The sequence below is a fragment of the Mesoplodon bidens genome (genome assembly GCF_964165515.1).
Source record: "Mesoplodon bidens genome assembly, chromosome: X".
Classification (NCBI taxonomy): domain Eukaryota; kingdom Metazoa; phylum Chordata; class Mammalia; order Artiodactyla; family Ziphiidae; genus Mesoplodon; species Mesoplodon bidens.
This window is the reverse complement of record NC_138163.1, coordinates 118,871,018-118,894,367: the sequence shown is the minus strand read 5'-3', so window position 1 is coordinate 118,894,367 and position 23,350 is coordinate 118,871,018.

Genomic DNA, 23,350 nt, shown 5'->3' with positions numbered 1-23,350 from the left:
CTTTTTCTAATCTATCCCATGCAGGTCTGCTAAACTAATCTTTCCAGCACACTATTTTGATAACTCCCTTAATCAAAAATACTCACAGAATCCTCACTGCCTCTTCAGAAAAAGTCTAGACCCCCTTTGCCTGGCATTCGATACCCTGAAATACGGCTTCAGCCTTCATTGTTAACCTAATGCTTTATTATTCTCTTAAGTGACTCCTTCTACTCTGACCAAATTGGGCCATCTGAAACCCTAAGGCATTAGTTACATTTTGCTATATAACAGATTACCCCAAATTTAGCAGCTTAAAACAAACAAATAAAAATTTGTTGTCTCACAGTTTTCTGTGGGTTAGGAACCTGGAAAGAGCTTAGATGGATGGTTCTGTACTTGATTTGGCAAAAGTAAAAAGCAGGAGAGAAAAGCTGACAGTGTAAAGGGAAGCTGATGGAGAATCTCAGACACAAATGGGGTACCATCTCCAGAGAAAGGAGCAAAGATGCTACCAAATACTCAGACCTTTTGGTTGAGTTGAATTACCCTCCTTAGTAACCTCCCCCCACCCACCCCTGCCCACAATGCTGGGTGAAGGCATGAGGGTCAGTGAATGAGCTATGGAGAAATGAGGGCTTGGAGTTATTTTTCCCACTTACTGTTGGAATATTTGGATTTTAGTAGTTATTGCTAGCTTAATACTGTTCTGGCTTTTATTCACTCTTGTATATAGGGTTAAGTATATCATTTGGTCAACTAATATAGAATAATAAGAACTACTACCTGAATAGGATAGCAACAGAGCTCAAGGAGAAATGGATATCCGCTGAGAATCATGGACTCTGAAACCAACAAACAGCTTTCCCATTGGTTCCCAAAGCCCCTCTCTTGGATGAGTGACTATCATCTTACAGAGGAAAGCAAAGAATATGTTTGCACTTTTTCAGAGGACAGTTTTAGTCTATTAGTTAGGGCTCCTATTTGCGCTTGCATGCCTAGGAAGAACACTGTTTTGTCCCTGGCAGCAAACAAAGGTTGAAATGTACTAGGTATATACTTCTGCCATTGTGAAAGATCTGATCAGATCCAGGAACCATAGGCCCCATCACTGGGGACTTCATGTGGCCAGGACCCATTAATCAACTACCCATTAATTCAACTTTGAACCCATCTAATATATCACTAAGCCTGAATTCTTCCATCTGAGCCATGAGGATATTATGATACTCGTCCAGAAAACCCAGAGGTAGAGTGAGAAGAAAAGTACAAAGGGGAGAGGCAGAGAAATGCTGTTTTCTCACACAAAGGGGCCTCTGGGATTGTGGGCTCTCTGTCCTTGATCTTGGGTCTCTGTCTCCCTCTGTTTATCTTGAATGGTTGTACTGGGAGAAGCTTGTTACCATGGGACTAGAAGTGAAGGTACATTTTCTAAGAAGGAAGTGGCTTTCAAATAATGACCTGAAACTATTGCACAGTGTTCTGTGACAAATCTCCTGTGGCCCTGCCCTCGTTAGAACTCTGGAAATGAACTTAGTTAGGTGTGGATTAGGATGATGCGCTTGTAAGGTTGGAAGGAATCCGAAAGGACATCTTGTATAACCTGTGTCTGAATTCCCTTCAAAAAACAGCCTCTGTCACAGAGATAATAAGTCCACCCTTGTACCAGATGCTTAGTGACAGGAAAGTTTTACTGCACGGAAGTCCTGCCATATATTGAACTGAACTCTCTCTTCCTGTAGCTTCTTTTACGGGTCCTTTGGGGTCGTAATGAAAGAACTGAATCTCTCGCAAAACAGTTCTTTAAAATTTTCATACAGCATGATTCCTAAACACAAGTCACCCAGTGTGTCTGTGCTCTTGTGATGAAACAGCGTAAAGATGTGAAGCTTTTAACTTTCAAACCTAACCCTGCTTAATAAGATGCGACGCTACTATCTATAACTTATATTCCCCACTTCTATTTATACCCCCTACTGACTGGTTTCAACCCAGCAGCTAGAGTTAACTTTATTTTTTAAATTAATTAATTACATTTATTTTGTTTTAGAGTTAACTCTAATTTAAAAAAATTTTTTCTTGAGGTGTAGTTGACATATATAAGGGGGTCAAAAGGCACAGATTTCCAGTTATTCGAGTTAACTTTAAAAAACCGAAGTCAGATCGTGTCATTCGTCTGCTAAAAACCTGTCAGTGGCTCCGCATTTTACACAGAATGCAATACAAAGTCCTCATGATGGCCCATGAGTCCTACGTGATCCGACCTTTTCTCCTCCTGTGTCCCCTTGCCAGCCCCCTGCTCCATCCATACTGACCACCTTGCTGTCTCTGGAACACGCCTCCACCTGAGGGTCATTACTTGAGCCGTCTCTCTGCCTGTAATGCTCTTCTCCCAGGTGTCTCCTTGGTTTACTCTCTCACTTTCCCTTAATCTCACCCTTTCAATGACGCCCACCCTTTCTATCCTATTTCATATTGTAAACTGCACCACTGCCCTGTTTCCTGTGCTTCAGTCCCCTCTGCCCCCACCCGCCATAGACTTATCCCTTTTAACTCTTTACTGTTTAATTTCTTATTCGTTATGTCTATTGTTTATTCCCCCCACCCCCAAGAATGTGAGCTCAATGAGAGGGCAGGAATCCTCACCTGTTTTGTTCACTAATGTAGCCCAATTAAGTACCTAGATTTGTGCCTGGCAGGCACATGATCAGTAAGCTTTGAATGAATTGAACTTAGAATTTTGTAATTCTTCTCAGCCCTTTCTTAATGGATACCGAAATCTTCATTCTGTAGGATTTTAGGAATTGATCTTCGTTTCCTTCTTGAAAATCCTAAGTGCGTCTTCAGGGGCATTTTGACTTTTCTTCATGTTTCCCAGGAGTAACTATAACTGGGGGTGGGAGTGTTATATGTTTATTTCTACACATTACTTATGGTAGAAAGCATTATGTTCCAAAGTCCTGGTTGTAGCATGAACTTGGGAAATGCCAGACTCCACAAGGGTTTGAATCCTAGTCTCATTATTTACTGACTCTGACACTAAGCAAATTACTTATCTTATTTGAGCTTGAGTTTCTTCATCTATAGTGAGACGAATTAAAATCTGCCTCAAAGGTTTTTACAAAATTTAAATGATGGTATATATAAATCTCCCAACATGGTTTCCAGACCAGTATTTTAAAATCTAATGTACATGCAGAATCACCTGAGAGTCATGTTGAAATGCAGATTCTGATACAGCAGGTCTGAGATGGGGCCCAAAGTTCTGTTTCTAAAAAGCTTCCAGGTGGTATTGATGCTACTGGTCCACGGACCACATTTACAGTGGCAAGATCCTAGAATGAAGGAGATGCCTAGTAAATGTTTGTCCTCATTCTCATCCTTTGCCATTGCCCCTATACTGCATTCAGTTATTTATGGCCTAGAGACACGTGTCCATTTACAGTGGTTCTCACTTCTTTACTCATGTGGCCTTCAAGTCCCTTTAAATGAAGTTTGCTTTCCAATTTGATGATCACTTTTACTGATGGAAAAGCTGGAAGTAACATAGGAATTGAGAAATTTTCCTTTCTCATTCTCATTTGAAGTGTGTTCTAAGGACTTAGCTTTTCTTTTCCTTGTCAGTTTTCTCCTGCCTTAGTCATTGCAGACTTGATTTTTCGGCCCTGATATTCATGAGTCCATTCTATTCCTGGCAGTTCTCAATGGCTGCATGTTTCTCTCTCAGTTCTAAGTGTATGAACTTTTAAAATCTGAATTAATCAGGGAATACCCTTTGCACAGTTAAATAACATATCCCCTATAAACCCAGATATCAGAAAGGAACATTTTAAGACAAATCACTAATGGGCGTAGAATTCTGACTTACTTTAAGGGTTTAGTAATCACAAAGTTTATCCCTTCTCTCATACACAAACACCTCATTCATTCATTCATATTCTCTCTCTCTCTCTGAGAAACTTGTTCTAGTAGAAAGAAAAGTGAGAGGGGTTGTAGTCTCTGTGGAACATGCCAGTAAGTCCTCTTCCCTTGGGTAGTTTATATAGCACCAAAGATACTGCCCAAATTCCCTTCACCTGTGGAGATGTTCTGAGCTGCACTAGCATATCTGTTGGGTTTGTAGTTTTGAAGATCTGGAATTTGTATCCACTATTATAATCAATTCAATTCTCTTCTATTTCACAGACACTTATAGAGCTCCTACCTGTGCCAGTCACGGTGTAGGTAGCATTACAGAGATGTACATGAACCCCCCTCTTGGGGGCCTCACAGTCTACTGGAGGGTTACACATGTAAAAGAATCCAGTACACTGGAGTATAAGACGTGCACAAGGTCCAGAGGTTGCAGGCAGGGAGCAGGTATGGTGGAGGCTTTAGTGGGGAGGGGAGATGCTCAGGGAAGTCTTCACAAAGGAGGCCTCATTCTTTATTTGGAGAGAGTACAGGTGAGGCCGTGAGGCCATGTTTCCATGAGATGGCACTGTAGCCAAGGAGACCGGGAAAACGAGAATTCTGCCTTCACTCATAATTGGATAAGTCCCCCCTCCCTGAGGTTCCTAAGGAGACTATGCTCAAGAGAACAAAAAAGAAGACTATCCAAAGATCATCTTTTTATTCATTAGATATACGTTTGCCACCCCAAACCTGGCTTCCATAAGCAGTGGAAGAGCATGTGCCTCTCATTTACCCCTTAAATCTCAGCTCTCCAGGCCGTCTAAGTGGGTGGGAATCTCTTGATTGCACGGGTGCTCCCGTGGGAGGAGGAGAAAGCCTCAATTCTCCCAATGGCTGCATTGTAGGAGGGGTTTCCTGCGGGAGAGTGCCGGAGGGGAATGGGAGAGAGGAAGGAGCCCGGGATCAGAGTGTCTCACGTAGCCGCTTTGACGGAAGAAGTAGAAAAAGAAGACCGCGTTTAGATAAGTGACCTCTCACCCTGCAGTAGATTGTTTGCAAAGTTGTTCAAAAGGGTCCCTCCCGGGCTTCCCTGGTGGCGCAGTGGTTGAGAGTCCGCCTGCCGATGCAGGGGACATGGGTTCGTGACCCGGTCCGGGAAGATCCCACATGCCGCAGAGCGGCTGGGCCCGTGAGCCGTGGCCGCTGAGCCTGAGCGTCCGGAGCCTGTGCTCCGCAATGGGAGAGGCCCGCATACCGCAAAAAAAAAAAAAAAAAAAAAAAAGTCCCTCCCTGTACAGCATGACTTTGCCACTCACTGCATCCAGAAGTGGAGTTTATTTCTCCAGCTCTTCCCTCTGGGCTGACCCAACTCGCTTTGACCAATGCAGTGCAATGTGGCAGGAGGGCATTGTGCACGCTCTGGAGCCAAGGCCTCGGGAGACTTTGTGGTTTCTTCTTCCCTCTTGGAGCCCAGAAATGGTCCTGTGAAGGAGGCAGGTGAGCCTCCTTGTGGACGATAGGCCACGTCGAGGAGAGAGAGGCCCAGCTGACAGCCAGCAGGACCTGCCAGACAGGTGAGTGAAGCCATAATGGACCATCCTGTCCTTCCGAGCCAGAGAATCCTGAGTGGCATTTAGGCCACCATGTTTTGAGGTGGTTTGTTTTGCAGCAGTAGATAGCTGATACAAACATCTGATAATAGTGGGCTAATTAGTGGGCTGGAATCTGACCAATCAGATTTGAAACTCCTTTTCTTGGAAAGTCTGTAGGACAAGGATTGGACGAAGGGGATTAAGAAGGGGATAAATCCTCCTCTATGTGGTTACTAGGAGGCTTGTCATCCAAGCAACTTTGTAAAAGAGTACCTTTTAGTACGTAGGGCTTTTTTTTTTAATATATATATAAATTTATTTATTTTTATTTTTTGGTCTCCGTTGCTGTGCCTGGGCTTTCTCTAGTTGCAGCGAGCGGGGGCTACTCTTCATTGTGGTTCACGGGCTTCTCATTGCAGTGGCTTTTCTTGTTGCGGAGCATGGGCTCTAGGCACTCGGGCTTCAGTAGTTGTGGCACGTGGGCTCAGTAGTTGTGGTGCACGGGCTTAGTTGCTCCGTGGCATGTGGCATCTTCCCCGACCAGGGCTCGAAACCGTGTCCCCTGCAATGGCAGGTGGATTCTTCACCACCGCACCACCAGGGAAGTCCCAGTACGCAGGGCTTTTGAAATTCTTCTTTGGTAGGTTGAATTCTTTGATTGTTGGAAATAACTCAAAGCATTTAAGAGCCCTCCCCTCACCTCAGACTTGGCAGTATTAAAGGTCGAAGAACTCTGCAAAGTGTTGCTTAAGGGGATCTTTTCTTACTTGTCTCTTCTCTGTTTAAGTCTTGGTTTTTTGTTGCTTTTGACCTCTTTCAGGAACTTGATTTTCCAGGTGTTCCCTGATTTCCAACCTGCTCTTTTCAGCAATTGAAACACCCTTTCTCGTTAGCCTCTCATTCCCCACCTGGGGCTTAGACATGATTGCACTTAGTTCCACAGTGGGTCACTTCCCTTCTCAGCTCTGGGTTTCAGGACGAACCACAGCCTATGCTGCCACCTCCCCTCACCAGGTCAGGGAGGTCGGACACAGACTGTTCTCTACACCCACAACCATGACTCACAATTATCTTCTTTCCTCAGGAGTCTCTTGGATTGTTATTAAAATTATACAGTTATTTTAGATTGCTGGGATAGCATACAATCTTGGTTATATCCTATGTGATGTAGAAAGCTTAAAACGAGTAAATAAAGCTTTTAAAATATTGTTCATTTTGAGGCAGAATATGTTAAAATCTGGGGCAAGCCTCATTCCTATTTCACAGTCTTTGAAACTATTCAGGTGTCACCTCCAGGAAGAACCCTTCCTTGATCACCTACCTTTCCTGCCAATAGGTCTCCAATCTCTTAAGCAGATTAATTTTTTCCTAGATGTTTTTCTAACTTTGTGACCATATATAAAAAATATGTATTTTTTATTGGTTTATAACATTATATAACTTTCACATGTACAATAATATATTTCAGCTTCTGTATACACTACAACATGCTCACCACCAAAAGTTTAGTTTCCATCCATCAGCATGCAGTTGACCCCCTTTACGCATTTTGCCCTCCCCGCACCCACTCTGGTAACCACTGCTCTGTTCTCTGTATCTATGTGTTTGTGTTTGTTTGGTTTGACTTGTTCATTTATTTGGGGTATTTTGTTTGTTTTTTGTATTCCACATATGAGTGAAATCGTAGGGTATTTATCTTTCTCCATCTGACTTATTTCACTTAGCATAATACCCTCAAGTCCCATCCATGTTATCACAAATGTCAAAATTTCATCTTTTTTATGGCTGAGTAGTATTCCATTATACATATGTAAATATATATATATGTGTATGTGTATATATATATGTATATATATGCCACATTGCCTTTATCTACGATCATAGGGGTGCACATATCTCTTCAAGTTAGTGTTTTTGTATTCTTTGGATTAATACCCAGAAGTGGAATAGCCGGATCATATGGCAGTTCTATTCTTAACTTTTTGAAGAATCTCCGTACTGTCTCCCCTAGTGGCTGTACTGACTTACATTCCTACCAACAGTATATTAGGTTTCCCTTTTTTCCACATTCTCACCAGCACTCATCTCTTGCCTTTTGGATAATAGCCATTCTGACAGGTATGAGATGATATCTCATTGTGGTTTTGATTTGCATTTCCCTAATAATTAGTAATGCTGAGCATCTTTTCATGTGCCTCTTGGCCATCTGTATGTCTTCTTTGGAAAAATACCTATTCAGCTCCTCTGCCCATTTTTTAAGTGGGTTTGCTTTTTTGTGGTTGAGTTGTATTCTTTATATATTTTGGATATTAACCCCTTATTGGATCTATGATTTGCACATATCTTCTCCCATTTGGTAGATGGTCTTTCATTTTGATGGTAGTTTCCTTTGCTGTGCAGAAGCTTTTTACTTTGATGTAGTCCCATTTGTTTATTTTTGCTTTTGTTTCCTTGCCTGAGGAGACATATCCAGAAAGATATTGCTAAGACCAATGTCAAAGAGCATACTGCCTATGTTTTATTGTAGAAGTTTTATGGTTTTACGTCTTACATTCAAGTCTATAATCCATTTTCAGTTGATTTTTGCGTATGGTGTGAGATAGTGGTCTAGTTTCATTCTTTTGCATGTGGCTGTCCAGTTTTCCCAACACCATTTAATGAAGAGACTGTCCTTTATCCATTGTATGTTCTTAGCTCCTTTGTCATAAAACTGTCCACATATGTGTGGATTTATTTCTGAGCTCTCAGTTCTGTTCCATTGATCCGTGTGTCTGTTTTTCTGCCAATACCATGCTGTTGTGATTACTATAGCTTTGTAATATAGTTTGAAATCAGCAAGTGTGGTACCTCCAGCTTTGTTCTTTTTTTCCTCAGGATTGCTTTGATTATTAAGGTTCTTCTGTGGTTCCATATTAAATTTTTTTTTTTGTAAATCATATAAACGATTTTTTATTCTATCTCTCTGAAAAATGTGATTGGAATTTTGATAGGGACTGCACTGAAACTGTAGATTGCTTTATGTAATATGGATATTTTAACAATGTCAATTCTTCCAATCCATGAACACAGAATATCTTTCCATTTCCTTGTGTCTACTTCGATTTCTTCCAGCAGTGTTTTATAGTTTTCAGTGTATAGGTCTTTCACCTCCTTGGTTAAATTTATTCCTAGGTATTTTATTCTTTTTGTTGCAATTGTAAATGGTATTGTTTTCTTAATTTCTCTTTCTGCTAGTTCATTCTTAGTATACAGAAACACAACAGATTTTTGTATATTTATTTTGTACCTGCAAATTTACTGTATTTGTTTATTATTTCTTCTAATAGCTTTTTGGTGGTGTCTTTAGGTTTTTTCATATATAAAATCATGCTACCTGCAAATAGTGACATTTTTACTTCTTCCTTTCCAATTTGGATGCTTTTTATTTCTTTTGCTTGCCTAATTGCTCTGGCTAGGACTTCCAGCACTATGTTGATAAGAGTGGTGAGAGTAGACATCCTTGTCTTGTTCCTGGTCTTAGAGGGATAGTTTTTAGTTTTTCACCATTGAGTATAATATTCACTGTGGGTTTGTCATACGTGGCCTTATTGGGTTGAGGTATGTTCCTTCTATACTCATTTTATTGAGAGTTTTTTTTTCTATCATAATTGGTTGTTGAATCTCATCATAAGCTTTTTCTGCATATATTGAGATGATCATATGATTTTTATCTTTCATTTTGCTAATATGGTATATCACACTGATTAATGTGCAGATGTTGAACCATCCTTATATCTCTGGAATAAATGCCACTTGATCATGGCGTATGATCCTTTTAATGTGTTGTTGTATTCAGTTTGCTCATATTTTATTGAGGATTTTTTCATCTATATTCATCAGAGATGTTGACCTGTAATTTTCTTTTTTGTCTTGTTCTGTAATTTTCTTTTCTTTTTTGTGTGGCATGCAGGCCTCTCACTGCTATGGCCTCTCCTGTTGCAGAGCACAGGCTCTGGACGCGCAGGCTCAGCGGCCATGGCTCACGGGCCCAGCCGCTCCGTGGCATGTGGGATCTTCCCGGACCAGGGCACGAACCCATGTCCCCTGCATCAGCAGGCGGACTCCCAACCACTGTGCCACCAGGGAAGCCCCTGTAATTTTCTTTTTTTTAAACTGGTTTTGGTATCAGGGTAATGTTGGCCTTGTAAAATAAGTTAGGAATTGTTCCCTCCTTTTCACTTTCTTGGAAGAGTTTCAGAAAGATAGGCATTAATCTTTGAATGTTTGGTAGAATTCACCTGTGAAACCATCTGGTCCTCGACTTTTGTTTTATGGGAGATTTTTGATTACTGTTTCAGTCTCCTTGCTAATGATCGGTCTATTCAGATTTTCAATTTCTTCATGTTTCAGTCTTGGAAGATTGTATGATTCTAAGAATTTACCCATTTCTTTTATCCAATTTGTTGTGTATAGCTGTTCATAATATTCTCTTATAACCTTTTGTATTTCTGTGGTATCCATTGTTATTTCTCCTCTTTAGGTTCTGATTTTATTTATCAACCCTGCTCTCTTTTTTTCTTAGTCTAGCTAAAGGTTTGTCAAGAACCAGCTCTTAGTTTCATTGATCTTTTCTGTTGTCTTTTTAATCTCTATTTCATTTATTTCTGCTCTGATCTTTATTATTTCCTTCCTTCTCCTGACTTTGGGCTTTGTTTGTTCTTCTTTTTCTAATTCATTTAGGTGTAAGTTTAGATTATTTGAGATTTTTCTTGTTTCTTGAGGTAGGCCTGTATTGCTGTAAACCTGCCTCTTAGAATGGCTTTTGCTGCATCCTGTAGAATTTGGTATGTCATAGTTTCATTTGTCTTCAGGTATTTTTTGATTTCTCCTTTAATTTCTTTGGTGATCCCATAGTTGTTCAGTAGTATGTTGTTTAGTCTCCACATATTTTTGATTTTTCCGGATTTCTTTTTGTAGTTCACTTCTAGTTTTATACCATTGTTTTCAGAAAAGATGATTGTTATGATTTCAGTCTTCTTGAATTTGTTGAGACTCGTTTTGTGCACCAACACATGGTCTATACTTGAGCATGTTCCATGTACACTTGAGAAGAATGTGTATTCTGCTGCAGTTGGATGGAATGTTCTGTATAAATCTAGCAAGTCAGTCTAGTCTAATGTTTCATTTAAGGCTGCTGTTTCTTTGTTGACTTTCTGTCTGGATGATCTATCCATTGATATAAATAAGGTGTTAAAGTCCCCTATTATGTTGCTTTCATATTTTCCATTTAGGTCTGTTAATAATTGCTTTAGAATCAATAATTCTATTGTTTGTTTGTCATTATCACCTGTCAATTAAAGACCCAGACCGTATGATTTTACATGTTTAAAAAAATTGCTTTATATATTTTGATGCTCCTTTGTTAGCTGCATATATATTAATAAGTGTTATGTCTTCTTAATGAATTGTCCCCTTTATCATTATATAGTGTCTATCTTTATCTCTTGTTACCTTTTTTGGCCTGAAGTCTACTTTGTCTGGTATGAGTACGGCTACACCTACTTTCTTTTGGCTGCCATTTGCTTAGAGTATTATCCCTTCACTTTGAGCCTATGTTTGTCTTTAGAGCTGAGATGAGTCTCCTGGAGGCAGACTCCAGTTGGATCTTGTCTTTTAATTCATCCAGCCACTCTGTGTCTCTTGATTGGTGAATTCAGTCCATTTACATTTGGGCGATTGTTGATAAATGAGGACTTAGTACTGCCATTTTATCTTTTTTTTTTGGTCTCAAATTTCCCCTTTTTATGTTGTGAGTTTGTTACCAAATTGAAGTAGCTATAGTTATTTTTTTACTGTTTTTTTCCCTTTAACATTTATGCTGTAATTAAGTGTTTAACAATCTATTTTGATATAGACTTGCAATTTTCTGACTCTGTCTATTTATCAGCTTACTCAAAGCTTTGTGTACTTTTGCCTTTTTGTTTCGGGTAGAAGAGCTCCTTTCCACATTTCTTGTGAGAAAGGTCTAGTGTTGATAAACTCTCTTAGCTTTTGCTTGTCTAGGAAAGCCTTTATTTCTCCTTCATATCTTTTTTTTTTCTCCTTCATATCTTAATGATAACTTTGCTGCATAGAATAGTCTTGGCTGAACATTTTTTAATCTTTCAGTATTTTGAAAGTGTCATTACACTCTCTCCCAGCCTGTAGAGTTTCTGCTGCGAAATCTGCTGATAGCCTAATGGGGCTTTCTTTGTAGGTTACCATCCTTTCTTTCCCTGGCTGCCTTTAAAATTCTTTTTTTGTTGTTGATTTTTGACAGTTTTAATATAATGTGTCTTGGAGCGGGTCTTTTTGCGTTGAGGTAGTTAGGTGTCCTTTTAGCTTTATGAACTTGTATATCCAGTTCTTTTCCCAGGTTGGGGAAGTTCTCAGCTATTATTCCCTTCAGCTCTCTGCTTCCTTCTCCCTCTCTTCTCCTTCTGGGATACCCATTATCTTAATGCTTCCCTTCCTAATAGAGTCAGATAGTTCTCATAGAATTTCTTCTTCTTCTTCTCCTCCTTCACCTCCTCCCTCACCTTTGCTGCCACCTCCTCCTCCTTTAGACCTTAATTCTCTCTCTTCTTCTCTCTGTATCATTAGGTTTCTGTCTTCAAGCTCACCAATTCTGTCTTCCATATGGTCTGCTTTATTTCCAGTGCTTTTAATGCATTCTTCGTCTCATTTATTGAGTTCTTCAGCTCCACAATTTTTGTTTGGTTCTTTTTTAGAGTTTCAATCTCTTTGGTAAAGTATTCCTCCTGTTCATTAATTTTATTCCTGAGCTCACTGAACTGCCTTTCTGAGTTTTGTTGTAGCTCCTTCATGACAACTATTTTTAATTCTCTATCAGTTAGAATGCAATATTCCCTGACTTTAAGTTTGGTTTCTGCAGAATTGTCTTTTTCTTTCTGTGATACTGTGTTACCATGGTTCTTCATGGTGCTTGAGAATTGTTTCTCTACTGGTACATTTGAAGTAGTGAACACCCTTCTTCTTTAGATAAAGCTTTTTTTTTTTTTTAAACTTGACTATCATGATTCAACAGGTTAATAATTAGAGGCCTTTCTTTTGTTTTCAAGTATGCAGCATTATAGCACAAGTTTCGAATTCTCTTACCTGAGCTGTCTCTGGTTATATTTGAGAGTCAGTACTTTCTGCCCTCCACCACCTCTGTCAGTGGTATTACCCTGTGTCCTCATTGTCACTGCTTGTGCCTCTGGGATCCATGGTACCTTGCTGCTGCTAGTGTTGCTGGTGTTGCCACCTGGGACACTGGGATTGTGGGCTCCACCATGTCTGGGGTCTTCTCGGTTGTAGGCTCTGCCACAGTGAAGGTTAGGAGGAGGTTAGGGAGAGAGCCGGGGTCACGGTGTCTCTGCTATGACCAGGATTGTTGGGTTTTCAGGCACTGCTGCTGAGTGGGGGGAGGGAGGTGGAGTCTCCAGTGCCCTTGCAGATGGACAGAGAGGGTCACAGGCCTTGCTGCTGCTGTCTGGTTCCCTGTGGCTGTGAGTGCTTCTGTGCCTGGGAGGCCAGTGCCATGTGTGCTACCTCCCCTGACGCTACCAGGTTCTCTGGGGCTACGAGCTTAGCTGCCATGGCTGAGGGACCAGGATCACAGGTACTTCCTCCACTGTACGCCAGTTCTGCCTGCTCTATGTGCTCCATTTCACCTACCTTTAGATGTATAGATGTGTGGAGTTCTCTAGTGTCCTGGTGTGTTGGGCAGGGGCACCTTTACTGAGTTTTAGATACTTTACTAGTTGTAGGTTGAAGTGGAGAGACAAAGAGAGTGTGTCAAATCACCATGATGCTGACTTCACTCTCCTATTACATTTTTATTTGTCTACCGCAAGGGTAGGATCCTTGTCTGTCTTGTTTGCTGTATCTAGGATCTAGAAAAGTGCTTAGAGCATAATAGATGCTCAATAAACATTTGTTACATAAATAAATGGATATTTACAGAATCACCCATGTTTACATCATCTATTTTTTCTTTTTAATTAATTAATTTATTTTTGGCTTCGTTGGGTCTTTGTTGCTGTGCGCGGGCTTTCTCTAGTTGTGGTGAGCGGGAGCTACTCTTCGTTGTGGTGCGCAGGCTTCTCACCCCAGTGGCTTCTCTTGTTGTGGAGCATGGGCTCTAGGCATGTGGGCTCAGTAGTTGTGGCTTGTGGGCTCTAGAGCGCAGGCTCAGTAGTTGTGGAGCACAGGCTTAGTTGCTCCGTGGCATGCGTCATCTATTATTTTGATAAAAAATCGTTCTCTGACTTCATTCATCTCACAGATAATACTGTTCATCAGCATGTAGTGAAGGAAAGAGCTCTATGGCATACCACTAGAGACAACCTTCCCCACTGAATGAGAACAAATACTCAACACTTACAGGCTTTAATTATTTAAGTAACTATAAATTGCCCAAATAAGAGAATCCTCCGGGCCATGGTTGAGTACTTTATCCACAGGAGCATCGTAGTAGGGTGACCAACTTGCCTTGGTTTGCCTGGGACTTTCCTGGTTTTAAAACATAAAGCCCTGTGTCTAAGAACCCCCTCAGTCCTGAGCACACCAGGGCAGTTGATATCACCCTAACGTGGGATACTTTTCTGAACGCTAGGGACATGATATCCATGTCAATCCACTGAGTTATTACTTTGGTTTCCTATCAAAAACTATGAGATTTGCTTGCTATGCTTTGTTAATGAAGTCATGTTGATACTTCATGATCTAATTGTTTATAATTCATCTTTACTAATCACTTCTAGTACTTTTTCAGGGATTAATATCAAACTAGCTGCCCTGTCCTCCCAAAAACCATGATACTCATTTTTGAATATTGGGATATTTGAACTTCAAGTACTCTAGCATATCTCTTTTTTTCCCAGAATTTTCAAGTATGAAAGACAGTGGCGCCAAGGTTTTGCACCCGCTTTGTCCTTAAGATGTCTGAAGGCAATGTAGGCCTGGAGGCATTTGTTGTCAAAGAATCCCAAGGTAGTAGGAAGGTCTGAGGGCTCACCTTTTGGTATTTGTGGGTCTGTTCCTTAGCAGGATGCCAGATGATGGTAAGACCAGGGAAGTATACATTCTATTAGTTAGCCTCTCAGTTTGAATCCTTAATGAGTTGGCTGCGAATTAGCCTTCATAAAGAACCTTCTGGAATTTTTTTGTTTTAAATCTCATAATACACTATGTATTTTTTATTTACAGGCTGATTTATGCTGGCCTAAATTTATAGATTATTAAAATCTAAGAAAGTGTGTTGTATGCTTTGCTTTACTATGGGTAGAGTACTTAGAACTCAAATGTTTCCCAAATGTTATTCTTTCTGGGTTCCATCATGTCCAAATGACCTCATACTTTCTACACTGCCCCTTAAATATTGATGTTCCCTTAGTCTCTGTCTCTTGTGCATTTATTATCTCATAGGATAGCTTCTTTTTCACCCATGGGTTCAACTACTTCCCATAAAGCAATGTCTCCCAAATCCAGTTCATACCTCTAGTCCTTATTTTTTTTCCTGAGCTTCTTACTTACATAGCCAACTGTCTTTACTAAAAATTGCACCCAATAACTCTCCACACCACCTGTGCCCTGCCTTGTTCCTCCTGTATTTCTTATCTGATATTATGTCAGGAATATAATCAAGATACCTGGCTCCAGTTCCAGGTCACAAGAATGTGGCTGCCAGGGGAACACCCTAAAATAAGCCCTATGCTAGAACCTGGAAGGCCAGGTGGGGATCAAGGACAAACAAACCTAAGCAAGAAAAACCATTTGGATTTCAAATGCAAAGAGGTAAGAAAGGATTTTGGAGGAATGAAGAAGAAAATTGTTATAAGCCAGGAAGATGAAGGTCTAGGCAAGTCAAAGGACAGTTGAGGAAGGATTTGACCAAGACTTAATTCTAGCTCTAGCATTCATCTCTTGTGTAGTGTACTGGGTGTTGAGGTTCGTTTACTCAGTAGACAGACTATCACTGTCCTGGGAAAAATGGTGTATGGACCAACCTGGCTTCTGTATTCCATATCATTCCCCAGTTTACCAGTCGCATATGAACTAATTCATGCTACAGAAACACATGTAATGGAACAGTTGGTTGTTTATCTATTTTCTCATTAACCTTTATCCAACCCAATGAAGCTTAGTCCATTTGGGCAGCTATAATGGAATACCATAGACTGGGTGGCTTATATAGAACAGAAATTTATTTCTCACAGTTCTGGATGCTGGATGTCCAAGATAAAAGTGCTAGCAGATTTGGAGTCTGGTAAGGACCCACTTCATGGTTCATAGATGACCTTCTTTTTACCATGTCCTCACATGGCAGAAGAGGTAAAGGATTTCTCTGAGGTCTCTTTTAAAAAAATTTTTTTTTAATTTATTTTATTTTTGGCTTTGTTGGGTCTTCGTTGCTGCACGTGGGCTTTCTCTAGTTGTGGCGAGCAGGGGCTACTCTTTGTTGTGGTGCGCGGCCTTCTCATTGCAATGGCTTCTCTTGTTACAGAGCACGGGCTCTAGGCGTACGGGCTTCAGTAGTTGTGGCATATGGGCTCAGTAGTTGTGGCTTGCGGGCTCTCGAGCACAGGCTCAGTAGTTGTGGTTAGTTGCTCTGCAGCAAGTGGAATGTTTCCAGACCAGGGCTCGAACCCGTGTCCCCTGCATTAGCAGGCGGATTCTTAACCACTGTGCCACAAGGGAAGCCCCCTGGGGTCTCTTTTATAAGGGCACTAATCCTTATAATCTCCTCCCAAAGGCCCCATCTATAAATACCCTCACAGTGGGGATTAGGTTTCAACATATGAATTTGAGGCGGATACATTCAGCCCATAGCAAGGTATCATTCCTATTTTTCTGATGAGAAAACTGAAGACTAAAGAAGTTAAGTGTTCTTGTTCAAAGCCACATAATTAATGGATTTATTGATAGGATTATGTGGGAAGAATTAACCCTGAAACCTAAATGGTTTAACACAACAAAGGTTTATTGTGCTTATTGTGTTTGTTTATTATCACTCATGTTACATATCTGATGTGGGTTAGTCGAAGGCTCTACTTCATACAGTTACTAAGAGGACCAAGATGGGATTTCCCTGGTGGTGCAGTGGTTAAGAGTCCGCTTGTGAATGCAGGGGACACGGGTTCAATCCTTGGTCTGGGAAGATCCCACATGCCGTGAAGCAGCTAAGCCTGTGAGCCACAACTACTGAGCTGGCATGCCACAAGCTCTGAAGCCCGTGTGCCTAGAGCCCGTGCCCTGCAACAAGAGAAGCCACCGCAATGAGAACCCCGTGCACCGCATCGAAGAGTTGCCCCTGCTCGCCGCAACTAGAGAAAGTACATGCGCAGCAACAAAGACCCAGTGCAGCCATAAATAAATAAATAAATAAATTTATTTAAAGAAAAAAAGAACCAAGATGATAGAGGCTCTGCCATCTTGTATCTCCATCACCTGGAACAGGTTTCCATGAAAGCAAAGGTGGAAGTAATGGACAGGTGCACTGTTCTTAACTGCTTCCCGTTGGTCAGAACTAGTCACACCAACCTAACTGGAAGGGAGGCTGGAAATATGAGGTTGCAGATAGACTATTTGGTGAGCACTGTCTTTATCAAACTAGTGAGTGTGGGGTCAGAGATGGAAACACAGTTCTGTTTAATCTCAAATCCTATATCACATTCTCACCTAACCCTCTGCCACAAGTTTCCTGAAGGGCAGGGTCTCTGGAATGAAGGTCAGATGTCAGGGAGGGCCTTGGATACTGAATTTCACTCATCAGGACTGCTTGTTGAGGTAGACCACCAAGAGAGTCTGACAAGACCAAATTGAATAGATGAAATGGGAGCAGTCATGCCTAGAACAAGCCTAGTACCATGGAATAGGAGGCAAGACATGGAAGGAAAGAAGTGGGAAGGTTTTGAGGCAGAGAAAATGTAATTAATAGAGATGTCAAAGTCTAAAGGCCAGAGTAAACAGGATTTAGAGACATCAAGCAGCAATTAATATAGAGCAAGCAAAGATGGATCAGGTAGTGGTAGATAAAAAGAAGTTTAAGAACCAACTAGGGACATATCCCACTTACGCTGACAGCAGGCCATAGAATCCTCTCAGTATGCCAACTGTCAAAACCCATGCTAGGCAGGAAACGTCCTTACAGTATCAAGATATTGTGCAAAAATCCAGCAGTGGCTCCAAATTCTTTCACCAGCTGAACCAGGCCCAAATCTTTGCTGCATGCCAACCTTGTTACTGCCATAAACTATTCACAGATCTTCAAGTATGCTATACTTTTTCACACCTTCACGCCCTTTACCAGTGAGATCCCTTTCCTAGAATGCTTTTTTTGCTGCTTCTCCTTCTGGCTAAAATTTTCCCATTATTGTTGAAGCAGAGAAAGTGGTCCGAACATACAAAAGATGCCTTTTGTTCCCATGGCAATCTGAGCCTATTTCTATCACTGCATTTATCACATGGTTTTTTAACTATTAGTTTTCTTTGGGTTAGAGCTTTGTATACTGTCACTTAGCATAGAGCTTGGCCCATAGAAGGTGCTCTGTAAACATTTGTTGCATGAACAGAGCTGCCGATCAATGTGTTTAGGTGTCATTACCTGGAGTTCCAGATCAGGTCTGTGCATCAATTTAAGAGTGAATGTGAGGGACTTCCCTGGTGGTCCAGTGGTTAAGCATCTGTGCTTCCAATGCAGGGGACACGGGTTCAATCCCTTGTCAGGGAACTAAGATCCTGCATGCTGCACAGTGCAGCCAAAAAAATAAAGAAAAAAATGAGTGAATGTGAATACTAAAATCAACCTATAGAAGATCAAATTTTATTATTTATTTATCTGATATTATTTATCTGTCATAAGGCAAGACTATGTAAGTATCAGTGTTTTAATTTGTGTTTTCCAGGAAATAAAAGCATTTTGGTTAAATATTTATTATTTCTTCCAATTATTTTTCATGCATCAGCCTACTGGTAGTGAGAGTTGATGTGTTTTCTTTTTTTTCTCTTTTTTCTTTGAAAGACAGTAGAATACAATAGTAAAGAAAGGTTTACCCATTAAGGTCCAGTGAAAAGACCACCGGTTGTTTTAACTGACACAGTTTAATAAAAAGAATTATTAATCAGGTAATAGAGAACCAGAAAGGCAAAGTAAGCACATGGAGGCATGTCAGTGGAGGCATGTCAGTGGTAGTAACAGCAGGAAACTGGCAACACTCCTAGGACGACGGGAACAAAGGGAAGAGGTTGGGATTATTAAAACATAGACCTTAGAGGAGGAGTCTCGGGAACTCGGTTCAGACCTATGAAGATGGGCTGTGGGCCATCCGATAGTGGCCTCTGTGAGAGAGGTGCGATGAGGCTGCTTCTAGGTATGTGGAAAAAAACAACTGCTGGGGTTAATAATCATTGCTGAGATGACTCAAAAGAACAGGAAACAGTGAAGTCCTTAGGGGGCTCCAGCTTCCTCTAGCACCCCTTAGTGGTAGAGCCTAACAGGGAGCAGCCAGCTGAGCTGAAATGGGATTCCCAGGGTCTCAGTCCCAGCAGAGCAGTATAGATGAGCAGGTTTGAAACTCAGAGACAATGTCTTAATAATGAGTATAGAAAACAAAACGAAAGCCCACCAACCACCATAAAACATCTGTTTTAATTTTTGCAGCTTAACTTCCATATGTGAATTCATCTTTGCATAGTTTCAGCGTTATTCTATTTTATTTGATATTAAATTGTAATTATTTTTCATGTTTCTACATTGTAACTATGTTAATGGTTGCATAATAGTGCACTGTTTTGTGGTACCATAATTTATGAAATTGTTCCCCTAAAGTTGGGCATTTATATAGTTTCTAATTTATGGCTGCTTTAGATAAAACCTTAACATCTTTGTGTACATACTTTTTTCCTTCTATTTAATATTCCTAAGAGTGGAATTACTATTTTAAAAGATCTGAGCATCTTTATGTGTTGCTTTATTGCTCTTCAAAAGCTGTTTGTGCTACCATGAGCAATAAATGAGTTTACCTGTTTAACCAGTAAATACTGATTTTTAAGCATCCCATTGAAATCATGGGAGAAACAAAGACATATATTTTGGAGGCAATGGCAAAATAAATTGTGGGACAGAGGACGTTTAAAGCATCTTTTTAAATATTTGCTTTTGCTCTTTAAACAAGAAATAAAGCCACAATGTCAAGCTGACAGATTTCTTAGGTTGGTCATCCTTAGGCTAATTTTTCCTTTGAATTAATTATGTAAGACACAGGAATTCCCTGGTGGTCCAGTGGTTAGGACTCTGCACTTTCACTGCCAAGGGCCCGGGTTCAATCCCTGGTCTGGAACTAAGATCCCACAATTGGTGTGGTGCGGCCAAAAAAAAATCTTCCTTTAAAAAAAAAAGTTACGTAAGACTGGTTCTCAAAGTGTGGTGCCTGGCTCAGGAGCATTGGCATCATTTGAGAACTGCTTAGAAGAATAAAGTCTTAGCTTCCTCCACAGTTAGATCTACCCTAGGTCTACTGAATCAGAAAATCTGCAGGTTGGAGCCCAGCAATTTGTGTTTTACTAAGCCCTCCAGGTGATTATGATCCAGGCTAAAATCGAAGAACCGCTAACATAGGTAAATTCTGTGGAGATAGGTGATTATTTTAACCCCATTATACACTTTAAACATATTTAAAGATCTTTTTCACTTTGTATTGAGAAATAATTTTTATAAAGTAAATTTTTTTAACATATGGATATTTTAACATGAATTTTTTTTTTGGCTGCAACTTGAACTTTACAAGTGACAGCCAAGTATTTTAAAAAGTGAAAATAAGGAGGTCACAACACCGATTCAGCTTTTACCCTGTGTTTGCGAGTAGACTCATTATTTATTTATTTATTTGATTTATTTGGCTGTGCCGGGTCTTAGTTGTGGCACGCGGGATCTAGTTCCCTGACCAGGGATCGAACCTGGGCCTCCTGCATTGGGAGGGTGGAGTCTTAACCACTGGACCGCCAGGGAAGTCCCTAGACTCATTATTTTTAATTTGTATAGTTATTTGTAATGGTTCCTGTGGCACTGAGGCCAAGAAATTAAACTATACTTAGAAGATAAATGTGGTGCTTGTAAATTGTATCCCAAATACATTACAGTTAAAAAATTTTTAAATATTAGAAGTAGAGCTATCATATAATCCAGCTATTCCACTTCTAGGTATTTATCAGAAGAAGATGAAAGCGCTAACTTGAAAATATATCTGCACCGCATGTTCATTGCAGCATTATTTACAATAGCCAAGATAGGGAAACAACCTAAGTGTCCATCGATAGATGAATGGATAAAGAAAATGGGGTGTATATATACAGTGGAATATATATACATTAAGCAAACAGAAAAAAAGAGTTGTCCATTTCAGACAAAGAGAGCCAATAGATTAAGTGAAACAAGGGACCTGGTTGACTGGAGCATAGTGTGCATTAAAAGGGCAGTGGGTGATAAGATTGTAATGGAAGTTTGGGGTTAAAAGAAAAGTTAAAAAAAATTTTTTTATGAAAAATTTTTAAAATTTTTAAATTAATTTTTATTGGAGTATAGTTGATTGACAATGTTGTGTTAGTTTCTGCTGTAAAAAAAGTTTTAAAGTAGGGCTTCCCTGATGGCACAGTTGGTTGAGAGTCCGCCTGCTGATGTAGGGGACATGGCTTCGTGCCCCGGTCCGGGAGGATCCCACATGCCGCGGAGCGGCTGGGCCCTGCGCGTCCAGAGCCTGTGCTCCACAACGGGAGAGGGAGGCCACAACAGTGAGAGGCCTGCGTAGCGCAAAAAAAAAAAAAAAAAAAGTTTTAAAGTAATTGCATCTTTTTTTTGTTATAAATTTATTTAATTTCATTTGGCTGCGTCGGGTCTTCATTGCTACACGTGGGCTTTCTCTAGTTGCAAGAGAGCGGGGGCTACTCTTTGTTGCGGTGCACGGGCTTCTCATTGTGGGGGCTTCTCATTGTGGTAGCTTCTCTTGTGTAGCACAGGCTCTAGGCTCGCGAGCTTCAGTAGTTTTGGCGCACTGGCTTAGTTGCTCCGCGGCATGTGGGATCTTCCCGGACCAGGGCTCGAACCCATGTTCCCTGCGTTGGCAGGTGGATTCTTAATCACTGTACCACCAGGGGAAGCCCAAAAGGAATTGCATCTTGATTTGCATGGAACTTTAAAATTTCCACACTTTCCGTATTTGTTGTTAGGACTTCTGATTGCAAGTAACAAAAATATGACTCAAACCAGTTAAAAAGGAGAATTTTTCTGATCATATAACCAAAGCATGGGAAGCTGGGGTCAGGCTGGGATTCAGGGATGATTGAATCAAGGTCTTTCTCCATTTCCTGTCTCTGCTTTTGTACTCGCTTCTTCCATATAACCAGGAACTGGCTGCCCAAGACTCCCCGGCTCAAGTGGTGATGATGATGATGAAATAACAATTACAGCTGACTTTTAATAAATATTTGTATGTTCTAGGTACTATGCTGAATCCTTTTAATGTAACTAACATAGATTATCTATTATTTAGTATGCATACTTTAAATGTAAGAAGACTGAGTCTTACAGGGGTTAAGTAAATTAACCAAAGTCACACAGTGAGAAAGTGGCAAGACCAGGACTCAGACTCAGAAAGTCTGACTCCAGAGTCCATGTTCTAGATCTCTGGGCAATATGTCAAGAGTGGCCAAAAGGGCCATTCATTAGGAGCTGGGGACTTCTATTTGAACCACACAATTAGAGTACAGAAAGGAGCATTTTTCAGGAGACATAGGGTATTGTTTTGAGCAGAGAATACAGTATCAGGTGTTAAATGGTAAAGTGAGGTATATTAAAAATTTTAAGAGTTTATTTGAGCAAAAATGGACAAGGATCAGGCAGCATTCAATCTAGCAGATAGAAAGGAGCTCTGCGGAGTTGTAAAAATGAAAGACTTTTATAGGCAGAAGGGGGCAGGAACAAGGAAGTCATACCAGGCAAAAAAGCGTGTTGGTTATTGCAAAGTTACTTTCCTCTAGGGAATGGCAGGAGTCCATCAGGCAGATGACCTAAATAGGTTTCAGATTTCGTTTCTGGGAGAGCTGAAGTTGTAATTAAGTCTTGGTTTGGTGACGTGGGGCTTAATGTAACCGAGCACCAGGGCTCGTGCGCCTCTGGGGCAGAAAGCCAAACTGACAGTGGGAGTTCCCTGCAAAGTAAGGGTTTATTGCAGGGCACCAAGCAAGGGAGTGGGAGGGAAGCCTCAGATCCACTCCACCTTGATTGTTGAGTTTGGAGTTCTTAAAGGGGAAGAAAAAAGAAGCTGAGGTTAATCATCGTCTTGTGATATTTCTATTTGTTTGTTTGTTTATTTATTTCTGCATTGTGTCTTCCTTGCTGTGCACGGGCTTTTCTCTAGTTGTGATGAGCAGGGGCTACTCTTCGGTGCGGTGCACAGGCTTCTCATTGCAATGGCTTCTCTTGTTGTGGAGCACGGGCTCTAGACGTGCAGGCTCAGTAGTTGTGGCTCGTGGGCTCTAGAGCGCAGGCTCAGTAGTTGTGGTGCACGGGCTTAGGTGCTCCACGGCATGTGGGATCTTCCTGGACCAGGGCTCGAACCCATGTCCCCTGCATTGGCAGGCGGATTCTCAACTACTGCGCCATCAGGGAAGTCCTGTGATATTTCTTAATTGTAGATTTGGGAGTCAGGATGTCTATGGTTTATGGTGGTCCATGGTTTGGGGGTCTCTGAGCTTATTTTATCCTGGAGGAACAACCCATCTGACTCTGGTTGATGAGTGTTCAGTTAGCACAGGGTTGAGGTCAGAGGGGACAAGAAACGGATTAAAGTTTTGGATGGAGAGGTTAA